This window comes from Loxodonta africana, chromosome 3, assembly GCF_030014295.1.
Source record: "Loxodonta africana isolate mLoxAfr1 chromosome 3, mLoxAfr1.hap2, whole genome shotgun sequence".
NCBI classification, from domain to species: Eukaryota; Metazoa; Chordata; class Mammalia; order Proboscidea; family Elephantidae; genus Loxodonta; species Loxodonta africana.
Genome location: NC_087344.1, coordinates 58,163,539 through 58,183,235, shown reverse-complemented (window position 1 = coordinate 58,183,235; position 19,697 = coordinate 58,163,539). Strand labels below are relative to the sequence as shown.

The 19,697-nt window shown below is 44.8% G+C and overlaps 1 non-coding gene across 1 annotated transcript; it reads right to left on the bottom strand.

Moving 5' to 3' along the window:
* Positions 1-15,777: 15,777 nt before the first annotated feature.
* TRNAG-CCC (transfer RNA glycine (anticodon CCC)) lies at positions 15,778-15,848 on the bottom strand. Its single transcript has one exon. It is a non-coding gene; the product is annotated as a tRNA-Gly (tRNA).
* Between the last annotated feature and the right edge of the window lie 3,849 nt (positions 15,849-19,697).

Below are 19,697 nucleotides of genomic sequence, written 5' to 3'. Positions count from 1 at the left end.
TCCTGCTTCATTTACATAACAGGAAACTCATTCCAAATGAGATTATAACTACAGGCATAGAGGTTATGATATACAACAGATATTTTTAACGGACACAATTCAATCCATAACATTTGGTCTCTCAAAAAAAAGAAAACAGTTGCCATCAAGTAGGTTTTGACTCATGATGACCCCATGAATTTCAGAGTAGAACTGTGCTTCCACGTTGTTGTTGCTGTTGTTAGGTGCCATTGAGTCAGTTCCGACTCATAGCGACCCTATGTACAATAGAATGAAACACTACCAGGTCCTTTGCAATCCTCACAATTGTTATTATGCTTCAGCCAATTGTTGCAGCCACTGTATCAATCCATCTCTTTGAGGGTCTTCTTTTTCACTGACCCTCTACTTTACTAAGCATGATGTCCTTCTCCAGGGACTGATCCCTCCTGATAACATATCCAAAGTATATAAAATGCAGTCTTGCCATCCTAGCTTCTAAGGAGCATTCTGGCTGTACTTCTTCCAAGACAGATTTGTTCGTTCTTTTGGCAGTCCATGGTATATACATTCAATATTCTTCTCTGACACCACAACTCAAAGGCGTGAATTCTTCAGTCTTCCTCATTTATTGTCCAGCTTTCACATGCATATGAGGTAATTGAAAACACCATGGCTTGGGTCAGGCACACCTTAGTCTTCAAGGTGACATCTTTGCTTTTTAACACTTCAAAGAGGTCTTTTGCAGCAGATTTGCCCAATGCCATGCACTGTTTGATTTCTTCTGTTTCCATGAGTGTTGATTGTGGATCCAAGTAAAATGAAATCCTTGACAGCTTCGATCTTTTCTCTGTTTATCATTAGTCCACTTATTGCTTACTGGTCCACTCGTGAGGATTTTTGTTTTCTTTATGTTAAGGTGTAATCCACACTGAAGGCTGTGGTTTTGTTTTGGTACTTTAGATGAAGGTTTACCGAACAAACTAGCTTCTCATTAAATAAGTAGTACACATATTGTTTTGTGACATTGGTTACTAACCGCGTGACATGTCAACACTCTCCCTTCTCGACCTTGGGTTCCGTATTACCAGCTTTCCTGTCCTCTTCTACTGAAGTCTGTGGTCTTTGATCTTCATCAGTAAGTGCTTCAAGTACTCTTCACTTTCAGCAAGTAAAGTTGTGTCATCTGCGTAATGCAGGTTGTTAACAAGTCTTTCTCCAATCCTGATGTGTGTTCTTCCTCATGTAGTCCAGCTTCTTATTTGTTCAGCATACAGGTTGAATAAGTATGGTGAAAGGATACAACCCTGATGCACACCTTTCCTGACTTTAAACTATGCAGTATCCCCTTGTTCTGTTTGAACAGTGCCTCTTGATCTATATACAGGTTCTGCATGACCACAATTAAGTGTTCTAGAATTCCCATTCTTCGACATGTTATCCATAGTTTGTTATGATCCACATAGTCGAATGTGTTTGCATAGTCAATAAAACACAGGTAGGCATCTTTCTCGTATTCTCTGCTTTCAGCCAGGATCCATCTGACATCAGCAATTATATCCCTGGTTCCACGTTCTCTTCTGAATTTGCCTGGAATTTCTGGCACTTCCCTGTTGATACACTGCTGCAGCCAATTTTGAATGCTCTTCAGCAAAATTTTGCTTGGGTGTGATATTAATGATTGTTGTTGTTGTTAGGTGCTGTCGAGTCAGTTCCGACTCATAGCGACCCTATGCACAACAGAACGAAACACTGCCCGATCCTGTGCCATCCTTACAATTGTTTTGCTTGAGCCCATTGTTGCAGCCACTGCGTCAATCCACCTCGTTGAGGGTCTTCCTCCTTTCTGCTGACACTCTACTTTGCCAAGCATGATGTCCTTCTCCAGGGACTGATCGCTCCTGACAACATGTACAAAGTATGTAAGACGCAGTCTCACCATCCTTGCTTCTAAGGAGCATTCTGGTTGTGCTTCTTGTAAGACAGATTTGTTCGTTCTTTTGGCAGTCCATGGTATATTCAATATTCTTTGCCAACACCACAATTCAAAGGCATCGATTCTTCTTCGGTCTTCTTTATTGTCCAGCTTTCACATGCACGTGATGCGATTGAAAATACCATGGCTTAGTCTTCAAGGTGACATCTTTGCTCTTCAACGCTTTAAAGAAATCCTTTGCAGCAGATTTGCCCAATGCAATGCATCTTTTGATTTCTTGACTGCTGCTTCCATGGCTGTTGATGGTGGATCCAAGTAAAATGAAATCCTTGACAACTTCAATATTTTCTCCGTTTATCATGATGCTGCTCATTGGTCCAGTTGTGAGGATTTTTGTTCTTTTTATGTTGAGGTGGTAATCCATACTGAAGACTGTGGTCTTTGATCTTCATTAGTAAGTGCTTCAAGTCCTCTTCACTTTCAGCAAGCAAGGTTGCGTCATCTGCATAACGCAGGTTGTTAATGAGTCTTCCTCCAATCCTGATGCCCCGTTCTTCTTCATACAGTCCAGCTTCTTGGATTATTTGCTCAACATACAGATTGCATAGGTATGGTGAAAGAATACAACCCTGACGCACACCTTTCCTGACTTTAAACCAATCAGTATACCCTTGTTCTGTACAAACAACTGCCTCTTGATCTATGTAAATGTTCCTCATGAGAACAATTAAGTGTTCTGGAATTCCCATTCTTCGCCATGTTATCCATAATTTGTTATGATCCACACAGTCGAATGCCTTAATAATATTGTTAGATAATTTCCTCATTTGGTTGGATCACCTTTCTTGGGAATAGGCATAAATATGAATCTCTTCCAGTCGGTTGGCATAGACAAGTGAGTACTTCCAGTGCTGCATCTGTTTATTGAAACATCTCAATTAATATTCTATAGATTCTTGGAGTCTTGTTTTTTGCCAGTGCCTTCAGTGCAGCTTGGATTTCTTCCTTCAGTACCACCTGTTCCTGATCATTTGCTACCTCCTGAAATGGTTGAACGTCGACCAATGTTTTTTGTATAGTGACTTTGTGTATTCCTTCCATCTTCTTTTGATGCTTCTTGTGCCGTTTAATATTACCCCTGTAGAATCCTTCAATATTGCAACTAAAGGCTAGAATTTTTTCTTCAGTTCTTTTAGCTTGAGAAATGTTGAGCGTGTTCTTCCCTTTTTATTTTTCTATCTCCAGGTCTTTGCACATGTCATTCTAATATTTTACTTTGTCTTCTAGAGCCTCCTTTCGAAATCTTCTGTTCAGCTCTTTTACTTCATCGTTCCTTCCTTTCACTTTAGCTACTTGACATGCTTCCATAGTGCTCGAAAAGTTGCCTTTCAGGGCAGGATGGTGACTCCTGGGTCCTCACAGAGGTGAATGCTCTGAGAATAGGTCAGATCTGACTCATCCTAGGAGCATGACAGATCCAGTTGATCTGGCAAAAACATATGGAAAGATTCTCAGGGAACAAATCAGTGCAGAGGGGTAAATAACATGTCAGATTTGGACAGGCAATGCTGAACAGCCTCTAGCAACTGCCTAGGCCCGGGCCTATGGCACAGATCTATCACAGTACTGAATATTTCACTGCTCCCCACCCCACTGCCTACTGCACCCATTTATGAGAGTGTCACTGACTGTGTGAAGGACATTGCTAATAGCTGGCCATAGCTACAAACTGCCACACCTTGGCTCTCCACTGCCTATGCTCCTCTCCTGTACTGATGGTGTTGAGGTCAATTAGCAGAATATTGAGCAGTACCCTTTGTAACCCCCAGGGCTTGTTTTGTGCCTGGACTTATGTCCTCTCTTGCTTTCTCCTTGGACATAATCTCATCTGCTTATGGGCCTTCTACAATGACCCAACACCTGTGGGCACAGGCATCGTTCCCAGACTTAGCCCCTGATGACATTGATAAGATATTCCTAGGTATTAGGTACATGGAATATGGATTTTGCCATCTTATGCAGGTTTTCCTACATACATAGGTAGAACCATCAGCTACCTTAGAGGAAATTACCATGGGATAGCCAGGGTTCTCATTGCCGAGAAGATCATCGTGACTCTTCTGCTCAGGTTATGCTGGACAGCCGTATAGCTTTGGACTCTTTGCTGGCCAGCCAGAGGAGTAGCCACACTGGCCAATATCCACTGCTGCTTCCGGATTAACACCTTTGGCCAAGTCAAGCAGCCTGCGTAGTTGCTTTAGGAGCAAGCTCAATGGCTCTAGGCCACTCCATGATTTGAGCCTTGGGATCTTTTCTCAGGCTTGGTGTGGACACCATGGCCAGAGGGCTCAGGCCTCTGTGGTGGGCTTTGTACCGTTACTCCAGACCACCTTACATCTACAATGTCTCCTTCAGCATTGCCAACAACCACTGGAAATCCTATTATGGGCCCACTTGATTTCTACCCCTACCCAGGCTTAAGTTTGATGAGTGCCAAAGTCCGGAGATGGACCTTGGAAAAACAACTTGAATTGTATGGGAAGACCTTGGGGGCTTATTCCAGGATCCTAGCAGCCTCGTGTTTAACCATTCGTGCCACCCAGGGATTCTACATATAACAGTAGACACTGTTTAAAACCATGAGATTTAAAAAGATCGCAAAGGAGTGGATTTAGAAAACAGGGTCTCAGGACTGAGACCAGAGGTGCAGGAGATGTGAGTAGTGGGTGAAGGCAAACATCAGAAAGTCATGCAGTATAGACAGAAAACTGGCTTTACCGGGGAAGCTTACAGGCAAAGAGTCAGCAGTTGAATGAGGCGTAGTCATCCAACCTCTAATCATGGAGCATGCTCCAGAAGGGCCCTCACCCCTGCTACTCAACATTTTATAGGGCAAGTGCGAGGTCATAATTGCAAGTGAAGGGAAACCAGTCTGAGTTCAGGGACCAGCAGCTCAGGGCAAATGCTTACAACGCTGAGGATACCTACCTGGAGGCCCTGAGGGAACTGGAGACCATGTGGAGTCATTTCTGCCTTGGGGAAGGAAGCCCCCTCTGGAGCCCAAAATGTCAGCAGTTCAAACCCACCAACTGCTCCGCGAGAAAAAGATGTAGCATTCTGCTTCCTTAAAGATTTACAGCCTTGGAAATCCTGTGGGCAGTTCTACTGTGTCCTGTAGGGTCACTATGAGTCGGAATTGACTCAATGGTAGTGGGTTTAGTTTATCTAACTGCAAGTATCATGGTCCCTGATCCTAGTTCTAATAACCTGAACATGGCCCACAGGGAAGAGAAATAAGGAAACACCTTAAAGAAGCAACAGTTGGAATTAGTTCTGAAGGTGGGAAGAAAAAGGGGGAGAAAAGAAAAGAGAGTGAAAGTGAGGGGGAGAGAAGAGGAGCCTAGAGGGAGAGGAAGAAGTGGAACTGAGAAAATTGGGGGAGAGGGAGAGTGGAGAAAGGGGCAGGAAGAGGGAAAAGAGATCTGCAGGGGTACCAAGGGTGAGGGCGGAAGTCAGAAAATTTGGGAGAGGGCGGGGAAGGGGGGAAAACAACCCTGAGAGATGGCTAGACCACAGAGCTAACCTTCCCCATTGCCTCACACAGCCCGCAGCAGACAGTGAGGCTTCTCTAGTAAGTTTCATCTCAACAAACAAATCAACAGGCACCTCATGGGCGCCTGCTCTGGGCTAGGCCCTGGCCTGGTCTCCATGAAGGGGAGAGCCAGGAAAGAAGAGAAAGACACAGAGCCCAGGGTGGGTGGGTGTGAGCTGAAGCAGGAGGGTGTGTGGAGAGCTGTTGTGGGCTTCCCTTTGGGGTAGGGAGCACGAGGAATAAGACCCAGATTTAAGTCAGACAGACCTGCACTGGAATTCTAGTTCTACTGCTTACCAGATGATCTTGGCAACATTCCTATTCATTCATTTGACAAACATACTGAGCTACTCTGGTTTGAATCCAGGCTTTACCACTTGCTAGCTGAAAGTCCTTGGACAAGTTCTTTTTTTTTTTTTCCTGTGCCTCAGTTTTCTTACCTGTGTAGAAAGGGGATGATAGCACCATCCTCAGGGTTGTTATGTGGACTAAATGAGGACCAAAATGAATTAATACATGTTAAGCTCTTGATGGAAACCCTCGTGGCATAGTGGTTAAGAGCTATGGCTGCTAATCAAAAGGTCAACGGTTTGAATCCACCAGGGACTCCATGGAAATGGAGCAGTTCAGCTCTGTCCTATAGGGTCACTATGAGTTGGAATTGGCTCGATGGCAATGGGTTGGAATGGGTTAAGTTCTTGGTGGTGCAGTGGTTAAGAGCTCAACTGCTAACCAAAAGGTCAGCAGTTCAAATCCATCAGCTGCTCCTTGGAAACCCTATGGGGCAGTCCTATTGGAGCCCGGGTGGTGTAGTGGTTAAGAGCTTGGCTGCTAACCAAAAGGTCAGCAGTTCAAATCCACCAGCTACTCCTTGGAAACCCTATGGGGCAGTTCTACTCTGTCCTGTAGGGTAGCTATGAGTCAGAATCAACTCGATGGCAACAGGTTCGTTTTTTTTTTCTTTGGAGGGGGTAAGCTCTTGGAATGCTACGTGGCACTTAGCAAGCACTAGATAAGGGGTAGGCATTGAAGGTTCTGTCATAGAATTCTCCCCTTCCATGTGGATGACCCTGGCCAATGTACCTCATGCATGGCCAGCACGCATCTGTCAGTGGTGGCTTGGGTGTTGTGTGATGATGAACAAGTTTCAGCAAAGCTTCCAGTCTAAGACAGACTAGGAAGAAAGTCCTAGCAATCTACTTTGGAAAATCAGCCAGCAAAAACCCCATGAGTCACAAGTGTCCAATTCACAACCAATCATGGGGGTGGTACACGATCAGGCAGTGTTTTGTTCCATTGTGCATGGGTCACCGTGAGTCGGGGGTGACCCCAAGGCAGCTAAGAACAACAACATGGTATCCCCTGTGGTAGTCATTCTTGCCATATTCAAAATGAAGCCAGTATTCAGCAAGCTTTGCCACCGACTGGGGAAAGCTGACTTTGAACAAGAATGGTAAGAATGACTTTGATAAGAATGATAGAAGTGTTCAAGAATGCCTTTGAACCAGAGATGATCATTGTAAAGGAGAAGTGCAGGAAGTGAGAGTGGTCGGTGGCTGAAGCATCAAGAACAAGGGAGAGATGGGCAGGAAATGAGGCTGATGTGGTGGTAATAATAGCAGCCAACATTTATTGAGCACTTGCTGTGTGCCAGCCACTGACTTGTGTGCTTTATGAATATTATCTCGTGTACTCTTCACTTCCACCCCAAGAGATAGGTACTGCTTCGTTACCCCATTTTACAGATGAGCACACTGAGGTCCAAGAAAGGCCAAGAAATCTGACCAAGCTTGCATAAGAAATCCCTGGCAGTCTGACTCGGGAATTCACTGGGTAGGGTTTACATACACTGTGCAGGTAAGGATTTTGAATTCATTCAAAGAGCAGTAAGCAGCCATGGCAGGTTATCTGAGCAAGAGACTAATAGGACTGCTAACCTATACAGGGTCGCTATGAGTCAGAATCCACGCAGCAGTAACAGGTTAATCTGTAAGAAGGAAGAATAATCCCTCCCTCACGGGACTGTTGTGAGGATTATCTTTTTTTGTGTGTGTGTGCTTTAAGTGAAAGTTTAGAAATCGAGTCAGTCTCTCACACAAAAACTTATATACACCTTGCTAAAAAAAAAAAAAAATACTCCCAATTGCTCTTGCACTAATGAGACAGCCCACTCCCTCCCTCCACTCTCTCTTTTCATGTCCATTTCGCCAGCTTCTAACCCCCTCTACCCTCTCATCTCCCCTCCAGGCAGGAGATGCCAACATAGTCTCAACTGTCCACCTGATCCAAGAAGCTCACTCCTCACCAGCATCCCTCTCCACCACTGTCCAGTCCAATCCCTGTCTGAAGAGTTCGCTTTGGGAATGGTTCCTGTCCTGGGCCAACAGGAGGTCTGGGGACCATGACCACCAGGGTCCTTCCAGTCTCAGCCAGACCATTAAGTCTGGTCTTTTTATGAGAATTTGGGGTCTGCATCCCACTGCTCTCCTGCTCCCTCAGGGGTTCTCTGTTGTCTTCCCTGTCAGGGCAGTCATCAGTTGTAGCCGGGCACCATCTAGTTCTTCTGGTCTCAGGCTGATGTAGTCTCTGGTTTATGTGGCCCTTTCTATCTCTTGGGCTTGTAATTACCTTGTGTCCTTGGTGTTCTTCGTTCTCCTTTGATCCAGGTGGGTTGAGACCAATTGATGCATCTTAGATGGCCACTTGCTAGCGTTTAAGACCCCAGATGCCACTCTCCAAAGTGGGATGCAGGATGTTTTCTTAATAGGTTTTATATTGCCAATTGACTTAGATCTCCCCTGAAACCATGGTCCCCAAACTCCCGCCCCTGCTATGCTGGCCTTTGAAGCATTCAGTTTATTCAGGAAACTTCTTTGCTTTTGGTTTAGTCCAGTTGTGCTGACCTTGCTAGTATTCTGTACTGTCTTTCCCATCACCTAAAGTAGATCTTATCTACTATCTAATTAGTGAATACCCCTCTCCCACCCTCCCTCCCTCCCCGCTCTTGTAACCATCAAGGAATATTTTCTTCTCTGTTTAAACTATTTCTCGAGTTCTTACAGTAATGGTCTTATACAATATTTGTCCTTTTGCAACTAATTTCGCTCAGCATAATGCCTTCCAGTTTCCTCCATGTTATGAAATGTTTCACAGATTCATCACTGTTCTTTATTGATGCATAGTGTTCCATTGTGTGAATGTACCATAATTTATTTATCCATTCATCCGTTGATGGGGACTTTGGGTGCTTCCAACTTTTTGCTATTGTAAACAGTGCTGCAATAAACATGGGTGTGCATATATCTGTTCTTGTAAAGGCTCTTATTTCTCTAGGATATATTCCAAGGAGTGGGATTGCTGGATCGTATGGTAGTTCTATTTCTAGCTTTTTAAGGAGGTGCCAAATCGATTTCCAAAGTGGTTGTACCATTTTACATTCCCACCAGCAGTGTAGAAGTGTTCCAATCTTTCCACAACCTCTCCAACATTTATTATTTTGTTTTTTGGATTAATGCCAGCCTTGTTGGAATGAAATGGAATCTCATGGTAGTTTCGATCTGCATTTCTCTAATGGCTAATGATCGTGAGCGTTAGCTACCTGAATGTCTTCTTTAGTGAAGTGTCTATTTATATCTTTTGCCCATTTTTTAATTGGATTATTTGTCTTTTTGCAGTTGACTTTTTACAGTATCACGTAGATTTTAGAGATCAGACGCTGATCAGAAATGTCATAGCTAAAAACTTTTTCCCAGTCTGTAGGTAGTCTTTTTACTCTTTTGGTGAAGTTTTGAATGAGCACAGGTGTTTGATTTTTAGGAGCTCCCGGTTATCTAGTTTTCCTTCTGCATTGTTAGTAATGTTTTGTATACGGTTTATGCCATGTATTAGGGCTCCTAACATTGTCCCTATTTTTTCTTCTATGATCTTTATTTTTTCAGATTTTATATTTAGGTCTTTGATCCATTTTGAGCTCGTTTTTGTGCATGGAGTGAGGTATGGGTCTTGTTTCATTTTTTGCAGATGGATTTCCAGTTATGCCAGCACCATTTGTTAAAAAGACTATCTTTTCCCCAATTGGAAACCCTGGTGGCATAGTGGTTAAGTGCTACAGCTGCTAACCAAAGGGTCGGTAGTTCGAATCTGCCAGAAGCTCCATGGAAACTTTATGGGGCAGTTCTACTCTGGCCTTTAGGGTCACTATGAGTCAGAATCGACTCGATGGCACTGGATTTGGTTTTGGTTTTTTTTCCCCCAATTAACTGACCTTGGGCCTTTGTCAAGTATCAGCTGCTCATATGTGGATGGATTTATGTCTGGATTCTCAATTCTGTTCCACTGGCCTATGTGTCTGTTGTTGTACCAATACCAGGCTCTTTTGACTACTGCGGTGGTCTAAAATCAGGTAGAGTGGGGCCTCCCACTTTGTTCTTCTCTTTTAGTAATGCTTTACTTATTTGGGGCTTCTTTCCCTTCCATATGAAGTTGGTGATTTGTTTCTCCATCTCATTAAAAAATATCATTGGAATTTGGATTGGAATTGCATTAAATCTAAAGATCGCTTCTGGTAGAACAGACATTTTTATAATGTTAAGTCTTCCTATCCATGAGCAAGGTATGTTTTTCCACTTATGTAGGTCTCTTTTGGCTTCTTGTAGAGGTGTTCTGTAGTTTTCTTTGTATAGGTCTTTTACATCTTTGGTAAGATTTATTGCTAAGTATTTTATCTTCTTGGGGGTTACTGTAAATGGTATTGATTTGGTGATTTCCTCTTCAATGTTCTTTTTGTTGGTGTAGAGGAATCCAACTGATTTTTGTATGTTTATCTTGTATCCTGATTCTCTGCTGAACTCTTCTATTAGTTTCAGTAGTTTTCTTGAGAATTCTTTACGGCTTTCTGTGTATAAGATCGTGTCACCTGCAGAGATACTTTTACTTCTTCCTTGCCAATCTGGATGCCCTTTATTTCTTTATCTTGCCTAATTGCTCTGGCTAGGACCTCCAGCACAATGTTGAATAAGAGCGGTGATAAAGGGCATCCCTTCCTGGTTCCCAGTCTCAAGAGGAATGCTTTCAGATTCTCTCCGTTTAGGATGATGTTGGCTCTTGGCTTTGTATCAATGCCCTTTATTATGTTGAGGAATTTTCCTTCTATTCCTATTTTGCTGACAGTTTTTATCATGAATGGGTGTTGGACTTTGTCAAATGCCTTTTCTGCATCAATGGATAAAATCATGTGATTCTTGTCTTTTGTTTTATTTATATGGTGGATTACATTAATTGTTTTTCTAATGTTGAACCATCCCTGCATACCTGGTATGAATCCCACTTGGTCATGGTGATTATTTTTTTGATATGTTGTTGAATTCTATTGGCTAGAATTTTGTTGAGGATTTTTGCATCTATGTTCATGAGGGATATAGGTGTGTAATTTTCTTTTTTTGTGATGTCTTTACCTGGTTTTGGTATCAGGGATATATTGGCTTTATAGAATGAGTTTGGGAGTATTCCGTCCTTTTCTATGTTCTGAAATACCTTTAGTATTAGTGGTGTTAACTCCTCTGAAAGTTTAGTAGAACTCTGCAGTGAAGCTGTCCGGGCCAGGGCTTTTTTTGTTGGGAGTTTTTTGATTACCTTTTCAATCTGTGAGGATTATCTTGGTTTATAGATGTAAAGCCCCTGGACAAGTGCCTGGAGGAAGAAAAGAATTCAAAGACTAAATTGCCTTTTAGAGGGGCGGCTCTGGCAACACCAGATTTTACACATGGGCATCTACTGCCACCCTGTGGCCACTCTGCTGTATGACACCATGGATTGCTCTAGCTAAATTCGGGAGCCAGGGGCTGGTTTCCCTGGTAAGAAATGGTAGCACTTGGGGCTGGGACATGTGGTAAGCGCTGGTGTCCTGGGGCTGAGAGTCTTTGTCAGCAGAAGTGCAGAATCCTGGAGTGGATTAACTGATTCAGATATTCAGCCCTAGGTTTGGTGACACAAACTCGAAAGAGACAAAGTCCTTGCCCTAGGGGACCTCAGAGTCTGTTGGGGAGACAGCATGGGAGATGTTAGTGTCATGGGTCCTGGGTCCAAATCCTAGTCCTGCCACTTCCTGGTGACTGCACCTCATCTAACTCCTCATTTCCTGGCATTTCTCTGTCCTCCTCTTCTCTTTTCCTTGTATGTAAAGTGGGGATCAGAATAGAACCTGCCTTATGGGATAGTTGTGAAGACTAAAGGTGGTAACAGAGAGCACTAAGGATGGTGCCTGGCATATTGTCATCACTCAGTCTGTGATCCAAAGGCAGGCTTCTGGCCTCCTCTTAACCTCGATGTTTACTGAGCAGCCAGGCACAATGGAAAAGAAGTCCCAACTCTTTTGCTGTCGCTAAACTTGCTGGGTGACCTTGGGCAAGTCAGTTCCCCTCTCTGAGCTTGCTTCACCATCCGTCCAATGTGGAGTCTGGACAAAATCACTCAGTTACCTTCCATCTCTAATGGGAATTTATAAAGCCCTTTATCCAAGTTGAAAGGAGCCCTGGTGGTACAGTGGTTAAGCACTTGGCTGCTAACCGAAAGGTCAGCAGTTTGAACCCCCCAGCCCCTCCTTGGGAGAAAGATGTAGCATTCAGCTTCTGTAAAGATTACAACCTCGGAAACTCTATGGGGCAATTCTACTCTGTTCTGTAGGGTCGCTATGAGTTGGAATTGACTCAAAGGCAACAGGTTTTTTTTTTTTTTTTTAAAATCCAAGCTGGCCCTGGATTTTTGGTCATGGGGGAGAAGATCCAGAAAGTCTGGAGTCCAAGTCCCAGTTCTGCCACCACCTGTTCAACATACTGTTGCTGAACTTCAGCAAAACAGAGATCACAATGCAAGTCTTGTCCACCATGGGGTGGCCGAGGAACTGAGAGATGCTAACAACGAGGATGGAGCCCTGGCGGCACAGTGGATAAAGAACTCGGCTGCTAACCAAAAGGTCAGCAGTTCGAATCCACTAGCCTCTCCTTGGAAACCCTATGGGGCAGTTCTACTCTGTCCTCTAGGGTCGCTATGAGTAGGAATCGACTCAAAGGCAGCTGCAACAAGTACCTGAATATTCAGTTAACAGGCTGACCCCTCATGGCGACCCCATGTGTGCAGAGTAGAACTGTGCTCTGTAGGGCTTTCAAGGCTGTGACCTCTCAGGAGCAGATCGGTAAATCTTTCTTCCGAGGTGCTTCTGGGTGAGTTTGAACCACCAACTCATTGAGCGCTTATCCATTTATATACTCAGTGGCAACTGGTTTGATTGGGCTAACCCCAGTGGTCTTCAAACCATGTTCCTTGGAGCCTGGAGTTCCTCAGAGGTGCCTGGGGAGCTGGTGTGGGCGAAGGGCAGTGTCCAGGAGGGCCTGTGGGTTAGTGGGCGGCTGGATCCTCACAGCCCCCTGTATCCCTCTTACAAATTGGGCTTGAGACAGACACCTTTTGAAGAGAGAGTTCCTTTGCCCACTGGCCTGGAGGATCTCGTGTCACATGGTGCTGTTCCCTGCGCCCTGACAGATGTGTGCCCTCCTGTCTGGGAACTAATCCCCATGGTGGAGGCGCTGGGAGGGATTAGTGCTGGGAAATTCAGAGCTGCATCTGCCGACTCCCATGGAGCCTGAGCTATGCCTGAGCCTCAGAGCCTGGGAGGCCATTCCTGCTCCTGGAACACAGGGCTTGCCAGAGGCACCCACCTGTCAAGGTGGGGCTGAATTGCCCTGTCCTCTTGAGACTCCCAGAAGAGGGTAAGCTGGGGCTAAGAGCCTAGGGGCCTGACGGGGTTGTTTGTGAGGGACCCCAGGGCTGGCTAAACGGGGAGGAGGAACTAGAATTAGAGGCAGCGGCAGGTACGGTGACCAACCCACTGTCCTGAGACTGAGGAGTTTCCAGGGACAAGAGGCTTTCACTGCTCAGAGATAGTCCCAGGCAGATCTGCACAGCTGGTCACCCTGGCAGGGTTTTCTGAGCCTGCCTTTTCCCTTGCCTTTGAGGTGAAGCCATTGAAAGGGGAGAGGTTGCTTTGCCCCTCTCCCATCCTCATCCACCCTCCTTGTTTCCTGGCATCTCTCTGCTCCCCTCTTGTCTTTCCAGCTCACCAAGACCTCTCTTTGCCTTCTCTTCTCTGACTTAGTTTCCTGTGCGCCTGGTCTGCTGGGGTGTAGCCCTGAATCCTCAAGGAGCTGGAATCCTCCATGCCTTGGAGAGGATGAAGACCCAGGTGAGGAACAGGCCTGAAGTGGTCTTCAAGTGTTGGCCTACATCAGCTCACCTCACCTCACCTTCATCGTCATCATCACCAACATTTCTAGAGCTTGTATTATAGGCCAGGAAAACAGTTTTGAGTGTTATAGACGTATTAAAAAAGAGAAGCAAAAACAAAACAGTTGCCCTCCACCCAGCCCTGATTCACGGCAACCCCATGTATGTCAGAACAGACTGTGCTCCGCAGGGTTTTTAATGGCTGATTTTTTGGAAGTAGATCACCAGGATTTTCTTCTTCTTTTTTTAATTGTATTTTGGAGAAAATTTACAGAGCAAACTAGCTTCTCATTCAACAGTACATATATATTGTTTTATGACATTGGATAACAACCCCACGACATGTCAACATTCTCCCTTCTCGACCTTGGGTTCCCTGTTACCAGCTTTCCCGTCCCCTTCTGCCGTCTAGTCCTTGCCCCTGGGCTGGTGTGCCCCTTTAGTGTCGTTTTGTTATGGGCCTGTCTAATCTTTGGATGAAGGGTGAACCTCAGGACTGATTCCAGTGCTGGGCTAAAAGGGTGTCTGGGGGCCACACTCTAGGGGTAGGCCTTTCTTCTGAGGCACCTCTGGGTAGGCTTGAACCTCTGACCTTTTGGTTAGCAGCCTGGCACATTAGTCATTTGCATTTCTGCTCATTAACTTCTCAGAGCAAGCCAGAAATAACTCCCCTTCTTTTGCACATCTCCAGGCCATTGCTCCTTCCGTTGCCTCTCCCTGGAGTACCCACTCATCCCCAAAGGCCTGTCCTGTGAAACTTTCCTCCCCTCCCAGACCCCCAGCCCGATCTCATCCGTCCCTCTTTGGTGCCCTTGTTACATGGCCATGACCCAGAGAAATGACCACAATAGCACTAGCTACCAATTAGTGAACACTTTCTAGGGGCTTGCATGCATTATCTCACTTACCTTCACCTAAATTCTCTGAGGTGTGGGGGTGATTATCATGCCCATCTTGCAGATAAGGAAACTGAGGCTCAAAGAGGTGAAGCCATTTTTCCAAAGCTAATAAAGCAGAAAAAAAAAAACAGAGCTGGTGTCAAATCCTGCTTCTCCTGGCCCCAAAGCCTGTGTCAGACACTCTACTATCCTGCTGGTTCCTGGGGGAACCGGAAAAGGCTCTGTGCCCTGAGGGCATATTGCTGTGCTCAGCACACAGCAGGTCCTTGGGGGTCATCTGCTGAGTGGATGACAGGGCAAAGAGGGGCTGTGCTGGAGTGAAAGGTAAGAAAGTGGAATGGAGGTACAGGTCATTGGGCTGCAGACCACCTTGGGAAGGGCTGGGGGTGTGGGTGCGAGGAATAAGAGCGGCTCATGCTATGGGTGGGGTTTGGGAGAGCCTGGCCCTTCCTGAGGGCTCCCCTTGCCAGCATTTCCTAGCTGGGAAGGGAGAAGGGAGGGATAACTAATGCCCATTGCAAGTCAAAATGGGAGCAGCTGGTGAGCAGCTTAGCGCTGAATATAATCCCCACCTTCAGGTTTATCGGAATAAATCCTGAGATTGGAGATAGACATGAGATGAGGCTGGGCCCCAGAAGAGGGCTACATATTGGGGGTGCAGAAACCCCAGGCGCATGTTGAGATGGAGTGGGTATTATGGTGAGCACAGAGCTCAGTTCTCAGCTCTGGCAGTCCCTATCCATGCTCTCAGCAAGTCATTGGATGTTTCTGAATTTCGTTCTTCACCTGGAAATGAGATGACGATAGTCTGGTCATGCCATGTTGTTAGCTGCAGTTGAGATGGCCCTGACTCATGGTGACGCTGTGCATTATGGAAAGAAACGCTGCCCAGTTCTGGGCCAACCTCATGATTGGTTGTGGGTGGGACAGTGTTCTGTTTTGATCCATAGGGTTTTCATTGGCTGAGTTTTGGAAGTAAATCTCCAGTCTTTTCTTCCTAGTCCATCTTAGTCTGGAAGCTCCGCTGAAACCTGTCCAGCATCATAGCAACATACAAGCCTCCACGGACAGATGGAAAGTGACTGTGTGTGAGGTGCATTAGCCAGGAATCAAACCTGGGTCTCCAGCATGGGAGGCAAGAATTCTACCATTGAACCACCAGTGCTTCACTGGTCATGTCATGGGTGTCTGCCAAGGGAGATTAGGACACCTTTTCGCCATGGTACCCTCACTGGCCCTGCCCCAGCAGCCCTTTGCTCATGCTCAAAGGGGAGCATCTTCCCACCTCCCTCCCATGCAAACGTGTGACAATGCCAGAGTGTCTCTCATTCACTCCTTTGCAATTGAGGCACCATCTTGTGTTCCGGCTGTCACTCCTCCGACCCCCAGGTGGAGACATCCTAATGCTCTTGGGATCTTTAATGGTTCCATTTTTTAAAAATTGAGGTATGTTTATGTGCAATTAAAATCAGTCTTGTTGGCGTATACTTCTGATTCTTAACAAATGAATACAGTCCTGTACCCACCACCATATCAAGACACAGAACAGTTCCATCACTTGCCAAAATTCCTTCCTGCCCTTTTGTAGTCTTCCCCCTCACCCTCAGGCAACCACTGAACTGTTTTCTGGCCTTATAATTTGCCTTTTCCAGAAAGTCATATAAATGGAATCATCTAGTCCATAGCCTTTTACATCCGGCTTCTTTCTCTTAGCATAATTAATTTGATATCCATCCACATCCTTGCATGAATCAGTAGTTTGTTCCTTTATGTTGCTGAGTAGTGCTCCATTGTATGGATATACTATGGTTTGTTTATCCATTTGCCAGCTGAGGGACATCTGTGTTGTTTCCAGTCTTTGGAAATTGTGAATCCAGACTGGCTTCAGTGTGAACCCCAATTCTACAGCTGGGGGTGCTTTTGAAATCAAATGAGATTTCCAGATGTAAAAGTAAACTCTTCACAAACAGCTCAACTTTCTCCTTCAACAGCTGAAGAAATGGAGGGCCAGTGAGGGGAAAGGATTTGCCCATAATTATAGTTGATTCAGGAGGTGGCTGAGATTTGAACTCATGTCTTTTAACTCACAGGATCCCATAAAGTTCAAAACACATTTACTGAGAACTTACCAGTGCTAGGCAATGCGCCAGATGTTGTCGATATAAAAGCAAAGAAGGCACAATCCTGGCGTTGGAGATATTTCCTACCTGGGAAAGAGTCAGGAAAAAAGCCCAGGGTAACCAGTGCAGGTTATTATCACTATGCAGGACTGGGGTATGCCTAAAGGAAAGAAGTGGAGTCCCTGGATGGTGCAAACAGTTACCACAGGAACCAAAACATGCTGGGCTGCTAACAGAAAGGTCAGAGGTTCAAGTCCACCCAGAAGCGCCTTGGAAGAAAGCCCTAGTGATCTATTTTTGAAAATCAGCCATTGAAAACTCTATGGAGCACAGTTCTACTCTGACACACATGGGGTCATCATGAGTTAGCAGTGACTCGATGGTAACTGGTTTTAAAGTAGAGAGGAGCCAGTGATCAATGCTGCCTGGGGGAGAATGAGAAGGCATCACAGACTCCCTGGGGGTTTTGAGCGAAGGTTCAAAGTTTGTCAGGTGGATAAGGATGGAAAGGGCATCATAGCCAGAGGGCACGGCAGAGGTAAAGGCACAGAGAGAGGAGACAGTGTAGGGTGTGGGAGCATGAAGATACAAGTGTGGGAAGGAGAAGGGGCAGGAGCACTAGGGTCAGTGGGCTTCTTGCCAGATTGTTTCTTTTAGAACACTGCCTGGCACATAACAATTGCTCAACATGTGAGAGATCTTCTTTATGAATACCCACTGCCACGGAGATGATTCTGACTCCTAGCGACCCTATAGGACAGAGGAGAACTGCCCCATAGGGTTTCCAAGCCTGCTAATCTTTACAGAAGCAGGCTGCCACATCTTTCTCCCGAGGAGAGGCTGGTGGCTTTGCACCACTGACCTTTCAGTTAGCAGCCAAGCACTTTAACTGCTGCACTACTGGGCTCCTTTCTTTATGAAGAGAGTGTAGGATTAGACAGGGAGGGATGGCATCAAAACTCAGCAAGACTCTAGAGGAACTGACTAGAGAAAACAGAGGTAAGCAGGTACAGAAACTTGATATATTTCAGAGATGGCATGAAAACCAGTGGGGACAATTTGGGGTGCTTAGTAAATGGTGCTAGTATTTATAAATGTGTTATCCATGTGGAAAAAATAAAATTAGACCCCTGCCTTACACCACAACCAAACATTTTTTTTATCGCGAAAATATAGAAGGCTATTTTTATGACCTCTGTGAAAAAGAAGCACACACATACACGGTGCACGCTAAAAAGAAAATATTGATAAATTTGACTGGCAACAACCAAATCAAACAAAAAACTCTTTTATTTAATAATTTTTTTTAATAGGGCTTACTATGTACAGAGCCATGTGCTTTTTATATATTAACTCATTTAACTCTCATAAACTTATGAGGGAGGTGCTATTATTATCCTTATTTTATAGATGAGGAAACAATCACAGAGACATCAGGTGACCTGCTTCAGGTCACACAGCTGGTAAATGGTTGAGCTGAGATGAAAAATCAGGCAATCTGGCCACAGACTCTCTCTCTCTCTTTTTTAAATTGTACTTTAGATGAAGGTTTATAGAACAAACTAGTTTCTCATTAAACAGCTAGTACACATATTGCTTTATGCCATTGGTTAACAACCCCACGACATGTCAACACTCTCCTTTCTCAACCTTGGGTTTCTTATTACCAGCTTTCCCGTCCCCTCCTGCCTTCTAGTCCTTGCCCTAGGGCTGGTGTGTCCCTTAATCTTATTTTGTCTTATGGGCCTGTCCAATCTTCAGCTGAAGTGTGAACCTCAGGAGTGACTTCATTACTGAGCTGAAGGGGTGTCTGGGGGCCATACTCTCCGGGTTTCTCTAGTCTCTGTCAGGCCAGCAAGTCTGGTCTTTCTTTTTGAGTTAGAATTTTGTTCTACATTTTTCTCCAGCTCTGTCCAGGACCCTCTACCGTGATCCCTATCAGAGCAGTTAGTGGTGGTAGTCATGTGCCATCTAGTGGTACTGGACTTGGTCTGGCGGAGGTCGTGGTAGATGTGGTCCATTAGTCCTTCGGGCTAATGTTTCCCTTGTGTCTTTATTTTTCTTCATTCTTCCTTGCTTCCGAAGGGGTGAGAGAGTCTGTTCTCTTAACCACTACACTATTCTGCCTCTCAACAAAAGTTAACATAAACAACATAAACAGGCAAGCCACAGATTGGCTCGTCCACGCACAGAACTGGTAAAGGAAGAGTATCTGAAATATATAAATAACTGTAGTAAGTAAAGAAAATTGAACAGGAAAAAGTCAAATGGTAAGAACAGTAGACACACAGAAATGTGTTCAACCTTATTAGTCACCAGGAAAATGCAAATTAAAGTAACAATGAGAATCAATTGTTGATTGATTTTCAGTTGACTGATGCGAGTGTAAACTGGAACAACTTTGGAGAGCAACTGGATAGTATCTGGTTAAACTGAAGATGACCATACCTGACTACCCAGAAGTTTCACTCCTAGGTACAGTCCTTCCAACTCAAATATATAAAATGATCACATTTGCGACACAGTTTGGCCCCAGAATCCATGGTCTAAACACTATATATACACAGTATATTTATACAACAGCATACTGTACGGAAGTTAAAATGAATAACCTAGACTACAGTATCAAATTGGAAAATAAAAAGCAAGTATGATATTATCATAAGACCAAAAAAATCAAATCCGCTGCCATCATGTCAATTCTGACTCATAGTGACCCTATAGGACAGAATAGAATTGCCCCATGGGATTTCCAAGGAGTGGCTGGTGGATTTGAGCTGCTGACCTTTTGGTTGGCAGCTGTAGCTCAAACACTATGCCACCAGGGCTTCTACCATAATACAGTATGATATTATTTATATAAGTTTAAAAATATGCAGAACAATACTACATGC